This window comes from Microtus pennsylvanicus, chromosome 3, assembly GCF_037038515.1.
Source record: "Microtus pennsylvanicus isolate mMicPen1 chromosome 3, mMicPen1.hap1, whole genome shotgun sequence".
NCBI lineage: Eukaryota > Metazoa > Chordata > Mammalia > Rodentia > Cricetidae > Microtus > Microtus pennsylvanicus.
The window spans coordinates 140963589-140981075 of NC_134581.1; the positions used below are offsets into that span (position 1 = coordinate 140963589).

The 17487-nt window shown below is 37.6% G+C and overlaps 1 protein-coding gene and 1 pseudogene across 6 annotated transcripts in view; one reads left to right on the forward strand and one right to left on the reverse strand.

The window, feature by feature from the left end:
• The window catches only part of Zcchc7 (zinc finger CCHC-type containing 7), a 168298-nt gene that overhangs the window by 53883 nt on the left and 96928 nt on the right, over positions 1–17487 (reverse strand). The window lies entirely within an intron of this gene.
• On the forward strand, positions 11774–12410 carry LOC142847360 (ATP synthase F(0) complex subunit C2, mitochondrial pseudogene; annotated as a pseudogene).

A 17487-nucleotide genomic window follows, 5' to 3' on the forward strand; every position in this document is an offset into this window, starting at 1 on the left:
TTAAAGAACAAGTCAAAAGTGAAGGCAACAAAAGTAACAGCATACAAATGAAACTCTCACAAACTAAGAGGCTTCTGCTTAGGAAAAAAGATAAACAAGTAGAGACAAACAGCCAAATAAGAAAAGTATTTGCAAATTATTCATCTAGATTATTCTTCTAGACTAATACCCAGAACACATAATGAACTCCACAACTCAACAGCAAAACAACAGATAACATGACTTCATGTCACTAATGATGAGGGAAATGCAAATCAAAATGATAAGGGAATGTCAGCTCATCCCAGTTAGAATAGCTATTATAAAAAGCCAAGGGTTCTATTTTTCTTCTTTTTGTCAGTGTTGGGGATTGAACCCAGGGTCTTATGCATGCTAGAAGAGTGCTCTAGTATGGATCATACCTCTAGCCTAGTTACAAAGGTAACTTTTAAAATCTTCTTTTGGGGGCAAAAATGAAATAAAACATTATTTGCTACCAACCAGGGAAGTGCTCAGTTCCGATGCACTAAGTGCATTCATAACTGTCATGCAACTGAGACAGAAAAGAAAGCGGGATACAGGAATGGAAAGTAGTCCCTGACGGCCATTCCCTCTAGTTGCATTGCTTGCTAGATAAGAATAAGTTCCACATAACCAACAGACTGACAAATACTCTATAAAGCCTGTTACAGAAAGACAATAACCCCCCTTTGAAAGACAACCTGAACCAGAGTGTTAAACAGCTAATGAGGCCCAGTGAGATGGCTCAATGAGTGAAGGTACTTGCCACCAAGTCTGACCCTAGGGCCTGCATGATCGAAGAAGAGTCTTCTTCCTTTCATTCCACGGATGCATGCTACCACCACATCACACATGTATGCACGTGCACACGTTTGTGCATGCATATACAACACACACTCACAAACAGGTAATGTGTCATTCCAAGATGAAATGTGTGTGATATCTGAGCTTAAGTTTGACTCTTCTCTACAAAACTGAACAATGGCCCTCATAAACTACCTTACAGTTTCTTTTTCAGAAGGATTCTCTCCTTAAAAGAAATAAGTCATGCTGGGCAGAGGTGGTGCATGCCTTTAATCCCAGCACCTGGGAGGCAGAGGCAGGCAGATTTCTGTGTGTTTGCAGGCCAGCAGAGTGCCAGCCAGGACAGGCTCCAAAGCTACACAGGGAAATCCTGTCTCAAAGAACAAACAAACAAAACGAAAGAAATAAGCCAGTTCATTTTACTTAAAGTACTAAACATATTTATCTTTGAACTTGGCTATAAATTATATACTTTAAACAGTCTAACTTCAAAAATCATATAAATCGGTATTACAAAGACACTTAAGCTTGATTCTCTCAAGAAGCCCATCCACATTCCTTTGGTATGTACTTTTACTTAATATATGGCAATTTTGCTTCATTCTGACTTATACCAAGAGTGTTTCCTGACTCCTAGCTTCACCTGAGCATTCTTTGGAAATAACTCTTTGAGCCACATACTGGGCAGTTGTGTCTCCTATTATCAATGATAACCATCAATGCCATTCATCTCTAGAACTTTCATCTTGAAAAACTGAAATTCTGTACTTAATAGTAGGAGAGCTTAGAGAGTATATATTCTTTTCTGCTGACCAGGCCTAAGGGTCCTGACAGTGAAGATGGTGTTGGTAACATCATTCTTTACACAGAAGTGAGATGTTTCTGCCCTAGCAGGTCAACCTGACTTAGGGAAAGAAGATGCCTTCAGGTTGGAATTTATTAAATATGTACCTGCTGAAGGTAGTGCTCATAGCATTTCTTTCCCTTAGCACTTCTTAGTACTCAAAAGCATTCTCATGATTGGGTGTGTGGCTCAGGGGCAGAGTGCTTGTCTAGTATGTGTAGGACCCTGTGTTTGTTTTTCAGCAACACAAAACAAACAAAACACTTTATATTGTAAAAGAGCATGCCAAACAGTGAGAATTAAGCATGCTATTAAAAAATTAGACTAATTAAGCACAATTATTTGTGGTGAAGGACGTACTTACAGATACCTGGGAAGTATTTTCTGTTCATTTCCTAAAAATTTCCTTTTTGTACAAGCTAGGTCTTATATACAAAGGAGACACAGTTGTATAAAAATGTTAAAGAATCTATTGTTCTTCTTAGAAATACAAGAATAACATCTGTTTTATCTGTATTGTGATCTATAATGGGAAAGCTTCTGAAATGAACAAATTAACAACACCTGTGAAGGATTGGGTCTGATCCCAGCACCACAGAAACAAAAACACCAAAAATTCCCCACAAATATGATGGGAAAAAAAACACACAATAAAAAGTATCTAAGTTAGAACTGATATGAACTCACAGATGTAAGCAAAGATTTCATACTAAGACTGAACAAATGCTAATTTAATGATATGTAAGCCATGACGTTCAAGTAGTTTAGAAGATCAAACTATAACAAATAATGTGAACTGAAAACAGTTTCCAACGACATGCCCAGGACAAGGCTGTTGGGGTAGGGCCCGCTTGTTCATCCTGGTCGCCCAGAACCAAAACAATCACACAGAAACTACATTAATTAAAACACTGCTTGGCCCATTAGCTCGAGCTTCTTATTGGCTAACTCTTACATCTTAATTTAGCCCATTTCTATTAATCTGTGTATCACCACGAGGTCGTGGCCTACCAGCAAAGTTTCTGTGCATCTATCTCCAGCGGCAGATGATGGCATCTCTCTAACTCTGCCTTCTTCCTCCCAGAATTCAGTTCCATCCCCCCCACACCTAAATTCTGCCCTATGAACAGGCCAAGGCAGGGAGGGAGATGAGATAAGAGTGGAAATAATGGAGGACACTGGCATAAAGAGAGCACAAGAAAGGAGCTGCAGCACTACTCAGAAAGAGTCACAAAGAACATTTATTCTAGTGCTGGGTTCAGTCATATATAGGAAATGCTGACTCCAAATAAGACACAACTTAAAGATGTTACAGGGGCTGGAGAGATGGCTCAGAGGTTAAGAGCATTGCCTGCTCTACCAAAGGTCCTGAGTTCAATTCCCAGCAACCACATGGTGGCTCACAACCATCTGTAATGGAGTCTGGTGCCCTCTTCTGGCCAGCAGGCATACACACAGACAGAATATTGTATACATAATAAATAAATAAATATTTAAAAAAATAAAGATGTTACAAATTAAAAGCTAATAACCTGTATCTTTTAAAATATGGATTAAGACAACATGGGAAAATAGACGTAAGATGAAGGACAGTTGTTTCTTTCATTCAATTTTTATGTAACAATAAATGGTGGAAACAAGACAGTGGTGGAGGCGCCTTACTAAAGCGCCAATGATCTTTCATCTGAACACAGACAACTGTTGGCATTTCATCACTTTGCACTTTCTTTGTAAAACACTAGTACTTGTTGTTTTAGGAACTATACTGTTTCTTGTTTTTTTTTTTTCTTTTAAAAATTTCTTTTTTGAGAGAGGGTCTCTCTCTCTAGCCCCGACTATCCTGTTAAACCAAGGCAGCCTTAAACTCAGCGACCCACTAGTCTCTGCCTCCTTAGTGCTGGGATAAAAACATGCACCACCAGACTAGGCCATCTTTTAAAAAGTCTAAGACAATCTTTATTTGGCAGATTCTTGAATGTAGAATTCTGGGTTGACAGTTCCTTTCAGTCAGTCCCCCTATTTTCCCCTTTCTAAAGAACTTAGATAATCCCCTGCATTGTATCTTATAAGGCGCACACCATGTTTTTCTGCTGTGTTTTGGTGCTAGAACATTTATATGTAATAAATTTTGCACAATTATTGTCAAATGAATGAATAATGGAAAAGGGAAAAATGAAAAATCAACAAACACCAGAAAGTTCCAAAGAGGTGGAGAGAGGAGGTGCTTTGGACTAGAGAGCTTAGCCATTTCTCATCCTAAGAAACCTCGCTTTCTTCTTGGAGGCAAAGAGATCTACCCTGGGTTTAGATTGTGATGCATTATGTATAGAGTTCAGAATTGCTCTAAACAACCACTTCTCATGTCCTGGATACTCTAGTCATGATTTTTATTATTCGAGGATCCCATATTGACTAAGATTTCTTTTCATCAGAGAAAATTTTACAATTTATTTCTCTGGGCAAATTAATTATGGTTTACTATTTTAGGCCACTTTCTAAATTCCTAGGATAATTATATGAGATTCTAATTTCCAAAACATTCATTTGCAAATAGCTCATGAATACTACCCAATTTCCCAAAAGGCAGTATGCAAATGAGCACCTAAATGATGGGGGAGGCAATTAACATCACTGAGGGATTGCTAGGTGAATGGCTCTATAGCAAGTGCTTTCTCTTGCCTAATCTTCTCAATTACTCCATGACATGGATATTATTACTATCTATTTACAGATAAGTAAAGAGAAGCTCAAAAGCTGGCCAAGGTCACACAGTAGGGTAAGTGTGAAACATGAAAATACTCAAACCTTTTTCAAAGACAGAAATCAGTACACTTCTCATCTTGTATTTTAATTTACTTTTATTAGCATATATTAAGTTGTATAAAAATGGATTTCACTGACATGTTTACAATGTACTTTGATTATTGTTACCATCTTCCACACATTGCCCTCTGTTGTCCAGTCTATCAATATCCTTCACCTTCCCAAATAGTCCTTTATCTATTTTCATAGTTTCAACAACACTCAAGTTAAGTAGCTATAATTTATTTTCATCAAAGAAAACAAAACAAATGCCATTAAGACTGAAAAAAGCAAGCCTCAGAGTGGGAGGAGATCTTTATCTTTATCGACATATAATGCTCATGTCAAGAACACTTGAGTCATCCATACAAGTTAGTAAGATAAATATAAAACTGCTAAGCTTAGGTCCTTAAGAAAAAATACTGATGTGACCTACAAAAATATAAATGGTACTTGACTTCCTTTAGTTATCTGGCAAATGAATATTAAAGCCATAGTAAAACACTGCTGCCAATCTACCGAAACATAACTAAGAACATTATCTAGACCAAGTGTTGGCAAGGATGCAAATAATGGGAACTCTGTACACTGTGTATGCTACAAATTGGCACAAACGCTTTGGAAAAAGCATTGTCATGGTAGATTAAAATGGAGGATTGGCATGAAAAGCAATTCTACTCCTTAGTGTGCATCTAAAAGCACAAAACATGCATGTTAAGAGGAATACCACTAGCAAAGGAAAACGTCCAATTATAGAAAAATGAAAAAACTGTACAGTCATAGAATGATAGATTCTCACAGGAACAAAGCAAACAAAAGACTGTATAATATTTTATATAAAAACAGACAACTTCGAAACTATCTATTCTATTTAGATTCTATTAATAATAAATATATACATTAGGTTGGGAAGATGGTTCATTGGGTAAAGTGCTTTCCATTCAAGTGTGAGCATCAGAGTTCAGACCCCAGCACCCACGTAAAAAGCTGTGCAGGTGTGCTGGTCTTCTGGAATCACAACATTCAGGAGGCACTGATGTGGAGTCTCTGAGGTAAGTTATCTAGCTAGAGTAGCTAGAATTAACAAGTTCTGAATTCTTTGAGAGATCCTGCCTCAATAAATAGAGAGAGAGTTTGGTGAATGCTGTGGAATATTTATACACTGTATAAGCATATATTGCCGTAAAGATCTGAACAGCCACCAATACCTAGGCAGGAGGTATAGGCAGGACTTTTGGGCATAGAAGTAGGTGGCGATAATTAAGAGATAGCAAGAAATCAATGAGGCATGGAGGGAGATAGATATACAGAATGAAAGGCTAAAAGCCACATAGTAAAACAGATGAATAAAAACAAGTTAATTTAAGTTATAAGAGCCAGTGGGACAAGCCTAGATTAAGGCCGTGTTCTGAATAGTAAACCCTGGGTCTCTTGGCTAGGCAGTATGGGGGGCACAGAGGCATGGCTCTTTTAAGATGTTCTGCTGTGCAACTAAGCACCTGAGCAGCTGGCACAGGGTACAAATGCCTGTCACAAGAAGACACAACATTCCCAGATCTGGGGTGAGTAAATGTAGCTCCAAAGTCAGTACCAGCTGGCATGAGGCTAGGCTCTAAAGGAACAGCGGGTGGGTGGAACCAGTTGCTGGTGTACCACTTGCTAAGCAGAATTGCACAGCACAAGTGGTCAGAGGAGGTTGCACAGGAACAGAAAGTAAGATTAAGATCAAATAAAACCTCTGAACAGATATAATATGCTTAAAAATGTGCTTAGATGCTAAAGATGTAAAAAATAAGGATATAGGTGATCATAGAAAAAATAGTTAAAAATAAAAAGTCTTTAAAAAATAAAGTAATATAAAAAGAATAAGCCGGATAAAGATGGAAAATACACAGCATGTCTGGATCCTGTATGGTACTTTGCTGACTTTGAAATTTTAAAACGCTAATGCACAAAAAACAATGGTTGCTGAGAGACTATGGAAACTGCTAAATCAAACCAACTTATATTTCAGAAATGTTTTAACTTCAAAATGGAAGTCAGAAAATAAGTTGTATTGGGGAAGAGGTTACGTCTTTGTTTCCACAGGAAAACAAAAAGTTATGATTCTTTTCAAAATTAATAAAGACCATATTTGATTGGGGGATACCTCCTGAAAATCTTGGCTACAGACATGAAGAAAGAAACTGAGAAAGACGATAGGATGGGTGACGTATATGCTGATCTCTCTGCTAAACACAGCTCTGAGAATGGATGAGACATGATAAATCTTGCTGGTACAGAGTCCTCATGACTTACTATTATATGCCATCCTTTCATATGGCATGGATAGAGGTTTGGACTTACAGTTCAAAAAAAGTATAAAGTTGGCAGATGTCTTTTACCTATTCAAACATAAAACAAACAAAATTCGCTTTAGCTGGCTTGTGCACACCACACATTCCATACTTGTGTTAATACAGATATGTATGTTACCTTTAGAAATTTGTGTGTATTCAGAACAAAAGGACCAAAATATCAATAAAGACATGTTGCCCAATGATCCAACCTCTCAGAATGTCTCTGTTGCAGTTTCCTCAAAATTCTGCATCTAAAACAACTATAAAGTTGCTAGCTGAGATGGTCTAGCCTCACAAACTCTTCAGCTTAGACTTCAGATAAGCTCTACACTTTCCCATCACACAGAGACTAAACAAAAAATACAGCTAACTCTCCAAGGACTTTACCATTATCTCAATTTTCTCATTGTCCCTTAGAGATGTCATTTCCCCAAGACAAAAAGAAGCAGACTAGAGAATACAATACCCGCACTCCTAAGAGGTGGGGTGGGTAGTTTTTTGGTCATTTGGAGAGCTATGAATGCTTGTCATTGTTTAGGGTGATTCGTTATAATTTGTTACTGGTCATGGTCAGAAAAAAAACTAAACAAAAAGGGTTGAATTCAGAAATCTCTTTCTGAAAAGAAACAAAAGGGAGAATATAGAATTGGTAGGATAAGAGGGTAGAGTGTTGAATATACTTTTAAACTAAATAAAAACCATTAATCTTAAATATTTTACATTGGGATGAAGTTTTATATACTGATATGAATTTAAGGTTATTTGTATTATACTGCATATATTATTCTACTCTTGTTTAAGACATTGTACCTATGCAGTTCATTTAAAAATGTAATGTAAAGTTTTAGTCCTTGAAAGCTATTAAGGATAATAAAGAAAGACAGGTAAGTAGTCATCTATTACAATCAAACATATAGTCATGTTATGTATGTTTTCAAGGTTAAACAGAGATACGATTTAGACAGATGGTCTTCAAAGACCTACAGAACATGGCATTTAAAATGTTTTAATAACATAAGGCTTTTCGTGACAATGAGATATGTCTGCTCCTAGCAGTACCAATTTACTTCAAAAAAGGATAATGGGTATCAAAGAAATTCCATATGTAGTTTATTTTCAATGTGGCAAAGCTAGCCATTTGGGCAAGAAACTGCCCTTGCCTTGACTGCTGACAGTATGCTGTACAAACTGGATAAGCAGGACACAAAAGAAAGTAAATACCTAACTTTACCAAGACAAGGTCTAATAGTCCTTTAAAATTCCTGCTTTACAGAAAAGTCTGTCAGACATTCTAAGCCTGTAGGCTGAAGATGGATGCTCCAATGTTGCAGAGGAACACTGGGTGACTGGCCAGGCAGTCAGTTGTCTCTGTCATTTCTATAGTTTTGGAAGCTGTTTGTTCTACACTTCCTGTTTACTCAGTTAATATATCCTTCTTGGGTCTCTGATGGAATTAAAGACAAGATATAGTTATAGTATTCCTTGTTACCAAATTCAGAAAAGAAATTTACATGAGAGATGTAAGTTTATATGGTTGAGAATCATTAAATTTAAATTGTTTACCTAAGAAAATGTTTTGAGGTCTAAAATGATAGCTTTAGAATGGCAATACAAGTTATGATAGAAAATGGTTTAGATATAAAATTATAAATTCATCGAGATAAGATAGATAATAAAGTAATTTTCCTAATAGGGCAAATATAAATGGACTGGGCATTGTGGATGTAATTCTTGGCCTGATAATTGTTCTTTTCGATACAGTTTTACTATGTTAGCATTAAAAACTTTACTTTTTATTTCTTTAAAAGGGGAAATGTTGTAGGATATTTATATGCTCTGTGAAGATATATAGCTGTGACGAGTTTAATAAACAGCTAGGCTGGGGGTCTAGGCAGGACTTTGAGGCAGAGAGAGGAAGTACATGGAGATAATCATGAGGCAGAGAGACCCCAATAAGACATGGAGGGAGTCAGACATACAGAATGAAAGAAATGTAAAAAGCCACATGATAAACTGTAGAATAAAAACAGGTTAATTTAAGTTATAAAAGCTAGTGTGACAAGTCTAAGCTAAGGCTGAGTTTTCATAATTAATAGTAAGTCTCCATGTTGCCTATTTGTGAGCTGGCGGCCCAAAGAAAAATCCGATTCAGAGGAAACCTGATGTCAACTTTTGGCCTCCATCCTCCTGTATACTTGTGGACCCCCACCATACACATATACACATTCAAAGTTATACATGAAGACATCATTTAGAAATTGCTTTATAGTTTAAAGTTACATTAATATAAATATATGAAGTTGACAGCTGTCTTATTACATAACAAGACATATACATTACAACATTTACAACTAAAAGACTTCATACAATGCCATAGGGAAATGGGTCAGTGGGACAAAGTGTTTTTTTGTGCAAACCTGATTACTTAAGGTCAGATCCTCAGAATTTATGGAGAAGTTGAGTGCAGTAGCCTCAGAAGTCTGCAATTCAGCATGTGCCTATGGGGAGATGGGGTGTGGAGACAGGACAATGTCCTAAAACTTGAAGGCCAGCTATCCTAGCTTATGAAGAAAGAGGTCCTGTCTCAAACAAGGTAGAAACCTACACAAAAGGTTGTTCTATAAATTCTTCCACAGACTCTGTTACACACACACACACACACACACACACACACACACACACACTAAACTAAAATTTTTTGTTAAGAAAAAAAGACAAAACAGGAAAAAACATTGAGTAGGTGGGAAATATATGAATACAAACTCCTATTAGTTCCTATCATTGAGTGATTCTGAGGATTATCCTGGAACTTAATAATTCTAATATGTATGTAAATATAACAAAGGCAGAAATTGCAATCAGCAAGTTTTATTAAAGCGTGGGTAGTAAACACTTTAGACTGGTTCTGCCACTGTGGAGTGAAAGTACTCACAGACAGTACACACAACTGGGTGTAGTTATTTTGTGAAAGTTTTATTAACAAAAACAGGAATACCTGCCTATTAGCCATGCTCTACCAAGCTTTGCTCTACAGAAACACTAATATGTGTACACCAAGAGACATGTACAAGGAAGCTTTGCTTATAACTGCAAAGCTTTCTAATAATCTAAAAATCTACTAATGAAAGAATGCATTCACTGACAGAAGGGTTGTACAATAAGAATGCATTGAGACAGTGAGTTCACTGTGGTGTGAATATAATGGAGTGTTCTTATTCAAACACAGGTTATATAGGCCATTTAGCCTTCTCATGATGGGAATGAGATAGCAGTTGGATATACACCTCCTCCCTAGACACACACGACTGTTTTATAGCAATATAAGAGGAATGAATCTAGGGCTAGCCAGATGACTCAGTAGGTAAAGGTGCTGATGCCATACTGATAACCTGAGCTCAATCCCTGGAAATCTACCAGTTTCCTCCTGACCTCCATATATATTTTTGAGGCACATGTGTGCCCCCCCCCAAACACAACTAAACTAGGACTAGGAATGTGGTAATGTGCTAGTCCACTATGCACAAAGTCCAGGGTTTGGTCCCCTGCATCAAATAAACTATGTATGTTGGCCCACTTCTGTAGTTCCAACACTTGTGAGGTGGAGGCAGGAGGATCAGAAGTTCAGTATCACTCTTGGCTATATAGTGCTAGATACCAGCCTGGCCTGAAACAGATCCCATACCTCAAGGAAAAAAAAAATAAAGAAAAAGAAACCACAGTTACTACTATTAACTTGAATGAGGTTAAACTGGATGCAGACTGAAGAAAACTTGAGAAGACTGCTTACAAGGTGGTGGCAATTTAGATAATGTTTGAAAATATGCAAAATAATACATGCTTAAGTGTCTAGTAAAGAAAATAATCTGTTGGAGTAAAGATAAATATATTTCTGAATATTTCTGAGATGTTAAATAGCATCAAGGAAGTGATTTCCACAACTGTCAGAGCACTGGCAGGGTCAGGGAGAAGGATGGAATCTGTGGTATGGAAGGCATGTGTTCCAGGGGTACTTTCAAGGCCTCAGTTGTTGGCTTCAGTGATGGTTACAGGGCTGTTCACAACTTTCCTTACATATATATTGAGTAATTTTTGAACATTCATGGTAATGACATTCATAGAAAAGATAAATACAAAAGTTACACAATTTACAAGGGAAGACTAAGTGACTAAGAGAGGAAAAGTATAAACCCTATTTATTAGTCAAAACACCAGACTCTGTAGATCCTTATCAAAGTCAAGGGGATAAATCATGGAAACAAATCTAATAAATCTTGAAATTTTGGTTTCCTATTCCTAGAACTTCTGATACAAAGATTTATTTTCCCTTGCATGTTTTCCATATAGAGCCCATGCTTACTCTTTTCACTGTTTTGGAAAATCTCAAACATATAAAAACAGAGAAAATGGTAAAAAGAATTTCCACAGATCTAGCTTTGCTAACAATCTTACCACATCCATTATTCCTATAGATGTTCCCTAGATCTATACTATTACATCATCTGTAAAAAATGCAGTGTTATCCCAAATAGTTAAAATTCTTTTGGATGTAAGTAACCATGTTATCTAAATCATGTTTTTTATTTATTTTAAAATTAAATTCTAACAATCAGTTGATATATATCCATATTGAAAGGTCTCTAATTGCCTCACAAATATATAGCTTATAAGATTGCAAAAGTTCCACTGTGATTAAACTAGTATTTATGTCTTTGAATTTATGGATTTTCTTTTTCCATATTTCTCTTCAAACTACTTCCCCCGTTCTTTGAAATAATTTGTTAAAGAGATATTTTTATCACATTCTGGATTTTGCTGATCATAACTTTATAGTGAATTTCTTAGAAACCAAGGAAATCGAGACACGACTATATTTAGATCTGAGTTTTACTTTTTGAAGAGCCATGCTGTATAGGCCTTTCTGGCCAAGCTAGCAGTCACTAGTGATCTTTCACTTGTTATTTCATTAAGAGTTATAAAATGGTCCTCTCTGTCTTCTCTACCTTGGGAGCAGCTCTCTTGCCTTGGCCCCTCACCCCTGAAAATGTATGCCTGTTCCAGGTTCATCTCCACCCGCTCCTTGGTCAGGAGCACCTCTCAGCTGCTGAGCCGTCCTCTGTCTGCAGTGGAGCTGAACCCACAGACACGGAGAGATGAGGCCCTCAGCAGCTTAGCAGTCCCTCGTCCTTTGACCTCACTCGTCCCTAGCCGCAGCTTCCAAACCAGTGTCACTTCCAGGGACATTGACACAGCCGCCAAGTTCATTGGGGCTGGGGCTGCTACTGTTGGGGTGGCTGGCTCTGGGGCTGGGATTGGAACTGTTTTTGGGAGCCTCATCATTGGTTATGCCAGGAACCCTTCTCTGAAGCAACAACTCTTCTCCTACGCCATTCTGGGCTTTGCCCTCTCGGAGGCCATGGGGCTCTTTTGCCTAATGGTGGCCTTTCTCATCCTCTTCACCACGTCACGCAGCTGTCTCCACTTCACCTCCCGTAGTTCTTTTGTGTCCCGTCTGCCCTGTATGTTCCTTTTCCTGTACCTCCCCAGGAAGTCTGGGGAAAGTGATTGGCTCAGGGTTTGACAGAGAGAAGACAAATAAATACTGTACTAATAAGAAAAAAAAAGAGTTATAAAATGTTGTGATAAAAATTATTCTTTGTTCATGCTTTAGCTTCCATCCTCCCTTGAAGACAAATGTTCTGATTTAAGGAAACTAATATCTGATGGGGAAGTTCAGCTAATCACATTTGGCTAGGGTGTGGCTGCCTGGGGCCAGGGAAGAAAGCACTGGGAATCCAGGTGCTCTTTGTCTTCTCTGCCCCTTCTGGTGTTCGCTGGACCCCGGTCGTGTGAGTTTCCCCATTTTCCAATTATTAAACTAGATCTGTTGTATTGAGCTGGTCTGGTTAATTCTAGTTTACCGGTCAACTACGCCCATCAAATATCTCCTTGCTATGTTCCCTAAGATTGACACTGTAGCTGAAGATTCAATTCAAGCCACCCAGTGTTATCTCTGCTTCTTTGGAACCAAGTAGAAATGAAGACAGCTCCTCTCTCAATGAACTGTTTTTAGTGGTGTCTCCTTAGAAAGGAGGTGGGGAAGAAAATGTCTTACATTTTTAAGCAAGTAAAATTATTTAAGAGGTTTCTTTTAGAACTGACACTTTATAAGTATGCAGTGTCCAAAGTAATCTAATGAAGACGTCAGGAATTTTGACGATTCTGGCAACACAAAACAAATAAATGTTGGGATTTGTTTTCAAGGTCTGTCTTGGTTCTATCACTGTGAAGAGACACCATGGCCATGACAATTTTTATAAAATATTTAATTGGGGACTTGCTTTCAGAGGGTTAGTCCATAACCATCATGGCAAGGAGCATGGTGGAAGTGAAGGTAGCCGAGAGCTCTCTGTATGGATCCAGAGGCAGCAGGAAGATAGAGACTCTGGGCCTGGGCTTTTGAAACCCCACAGACCACCCACAGTTGACACAATTCCCCAAACAAGGCCATGTCGAATCCCTATCAAGTAGTACCACACCCTGATGCCTAAGCATCCAAATATATGAGCCTATGGGGACCATTCTAATTCAAACCACCACAAGGTTCAATCTTAAAATTTTAATAACAGCAACACATAAAAGAAATACATGTAATCCTAAATGTGAGATTGGAAATTTTTAAATTTCTAGAAGCTGGGCTGGGGCAATGGATGAAGTGTTTGCTGCAAAAGTTAGAGGACCTGACTTTGGTCAGATTCTCCAGAACCCACACTTAAACAACACCAACAAAAAAAACTCTCTTGGTATGGCAGCAGATATCTGTAACTCCAGTACTTGGGGAGAAGACAGGAGGATTCTTGGGTTTCACTGGCCATCCATTAAAGCTGAAATGGCTAGCTCCAGACTCAGTGACAGATTCTGTTTCAAAACAAATGATGTAGAGAAACCACTGAAGATATCCTGACATTAACTTCTGTACTGACAATTGTGCCTGCATGAAGAGTGCATCCTCACGCACATATGCATACCACACCCTGTCTCTCTCTCTTCCAGTAGCTCCATTAAATAGTAATAATTTAAAGTTTTAGAAACTTGGTATTTTCTAAAATACCACACAATCTAAAATGTAATATAGCATGTAATCAACATAAAATTAATGACTTTACATTTTTTTCACACTGCCTTTAGACTATAGCACATTCCAATGCAGACTAGACAATTTCTATGTGCCCAACTGCCACATGCGGTGAAAGTCTATCACATTAAACAACAAAGCTATACACTATGAAATCTAAACTAGACCCTTCTTAGGCTGACCACTCCCACAAACTAAGTATCTAAGTGCCTCAAACTCAACATCTCAGAGCAAACCTCATCCTTCTAAATCTTGTCCCCTTTTTAATGTTTCCTTAGTATATGACATTTTAATATGGGCAGTGTATAATAAGAAATCCAGGAAATGTTGCTGCTTTCTTCCTCATTGATTATACAGAAGTCTTTACTAAGTCCTATTGATTTTACTTTCAAGTGCTGCAATGAATTAATTTCCCCCTTTACTGATACTTCACTATTTACTATGGTAACACATCATTCCTGAAACTGCTCTAACAGCCAGACCACTGTCTATGATAGACCCTGTGACATTTCTCAATCCTGCAGTTTTGATGAAAATGCAAATATGACCAACAGCTACTGTAACACACTTCAATAACTTACAACTTCTTTAAAAATAAGGATAAAAAAAATCTTAACATGATCTTTAGTGTCTGCAAAATCTGACCTTGACTTGGTTTACTTTATGTGCACATTCATAGACTACCTTCAAACTGTACTGATCTTCTATCGAGATGTGTGCATCACTTTGGCTAGTAAAACTTTAAAATTTAAGACCAAAGTCAGATCCTCTAACTTTTGCAGCAAGCACTTCATTCATTGATCCATTGCCCCATCCCAGCTTCTAGAAATTTTAAAATTTCCAATCTCACATTTAGGATTACATGTATTTCTTTTATGTGTTGCTGTTATTAAAATTTTAAGATTGAACCTTGTGGTGGTTTGAATTAGAATGGCCCCTGTAGGCTCATATATTTGGATGCTTAATATTTCAAAGGAGCAAAATAAGCCACCAAATTCATCATAGTTTGAATATCATACCAAGAAATGCTGACGATTAACAAACCCCGTGAGTCAGATCCCAAAGCCTTCTGAGAGTGTATACGAGTGGGTAAAACAAGTTACTGTCCTGTCTATCAGTGAGTCCTTGAGCATCTTATTTCTTTGCCTAAAATACCCTTTTATCTTACCATTTCAACTAGTTAATTCTCACCATTTGGATTTAAGCTTAAATATTACTCATGAAAGTTTCCATTCTGAACTGAGTGTCAGAAGTGACAATGATTAAATTCATGGTTGAAACAACAGGTCAGCTGTAGAAACACCAGAAATTTTGATTTTTTTAAAAAAATATATTTAGTACAGATTTTTTTTGAAAATTAAGATTCTATTGATTTGAAAATGAACAGCCAAAAGGTGTGCAACTTCTGCATGTCTTCTTGGTTAGATACAGAAACACAATAAGTGAAATATCATTTATGACACTATAGTATCTTGTAATAGCAGCATGTTTGCTTTGAAAGTACATTAGAGGTATGAAGGTCTTCAAACACACACTACTCTTACTAGGTTCTCTTCTAAATATCATAGGGAACAGAACTGCTCTTGCTGTAAGAAACTTTAAAATAAAGTCAGGGAATAAAATGATACACATAACAAGATAAAGATAAAAGCAGTACATAAAGGAAGTTGAATGAATGACACTACACAGGGTTCAAAGAAGGGAAGAAAGGGAAGACCTGGGTCAGTGCCAGAGAGGAAACCTCCAACTTCAAGATTATGGAATTTGATTAGTAGAAATCACACACACATACAAAAGGCAGGAATATATCTAGCAAGAGGAATGTTAAACCCAAAGCAGAGGACAGAGGTGTGGGGTTTGTTCAAGATGTGTGCATCACTTTGGCTAGTAAGCTAAGATTCATCTCCACCGAAAGATTGTAGTATTTCAAAGGAGCAAAATAAGTCACCAAACTCATCATAGTTTGAATATCATACCGAGAAATGCTGATGATTAACAAACCCCGTGAGTCAGATCCCAAAGCCTCTGAGAGTGTATACGAGTGGGTAAATCAAGTATAGCAGCTCTATGAACTGCATTGTGACAAGTGCTCCATCTCAGTGTTTTCCGAATCTATCTTCAAGAATTCAGTATGCAAAGTTGTGCACTTTAGTATGCAGTTCAGTGTGAGAGCACCTGTCTACGAGATCCTAGATCCTGGATTTGATCCCCAGCACCATGATGGGGGTGGGAGGTGGGGAAGAAAATACAAAAGTGCTAGCTTACAAAAAGCACCTGGAAGACATTTTTAAAATTTTATCAAGCAAAACACCACAGCAAGGCTCATAGAGTCTGCTATGGACTGCTTTTACTCCAATATATTGGCTTCTTCTGCTGATGACTGTTTTCCAAGTCATTCAGTTTAGCAACCTACTATGTTAGTAGTTTTAGCTTTCACAGATTGCCTGAGATGGTTCTCTCTTTAACCATCTGGACCACATCATCACTTCTTGGGACCTAAATAGTGTGGTAGAATCTTCCCATATAGCAAAGACAGTTTACATGAAAACGTTTGTATTTGGTTGACCTTTTAGTTTCCTTGGCCAACTACAAAAGTGCAGTGTTATTAACCTCTTACAGTTCGAGACAGGGTGGTGATGGTGTTACAGTGCTCTTCTGTTTCTCTGCTTTATACCAGGATGTTGAAATTACAGTTCCTTTTCTTCTCAAATATGACCTTAAAAAATGTAGAGGAAATTTTTTGAAGAAAAAAGAATTCAGTGTGTAGGAATTTGGAGAGGGAATGAGGAAGAGGAAACACCAGAGATCAAAAAGAGAGATTTGATTTGAGGGTATAAAGAAACAGTAAAACACAGAGACTGAATCTAACCTGAGAATGAGTACTATAGCATAGATAGGCAAAACAGACAGGGCAGATCACCATGGGCTCCAACTCTAGGGTAAATAGGCTATACTAATTTTACAGGCAATGGGACAGTCTTAAAAAAAAGCAAAATAGCAACAGCTGGGCGGTGGTGGCGCACGCCTTTAATCCCAGCACTTGGGAGGCAGAGGCAGGCGGATCTCTGTGAGTTCGAGACCAGCCTGGTCTATAAAAGCTAGTTCCAGGTCAGGCTCCAAAACCACAGAGAAACCCTGTCTCGAAAAACCAAAAAAAATAAAATAAAATAAAATAAAATAAAAAAAAAATAAAAAAAAAAAAAAGGAAGACTAGGCCAGATGTATGGGGATGTGAAAGGAGACACAAAGTAAATCTTATTATTCTAATTATTCTAAATAAAAAGGCACGGGGTTAACAGCGGGGAAAGGCAGGTTCTTCGCCCTTTTTAGAGACACCACCAGAACACCATTTCAATCAAACTCATTTTTTACTTTTTCTTAATTAAGAATTTTTTTAATGCAATCTTTTCTCATTTTACATAGCTATCCCTATTTCCACTCCCTCCCCTCCTCAAATCCATTTAAAATTAGAAACCTGGCTAGAAATAACTAATGCTTTGGGCTGACTGGACTGGAGATGCTGGGGTCCAGAAGGGAACTCTCTTCATGATCTTTTAGTAGGCCTC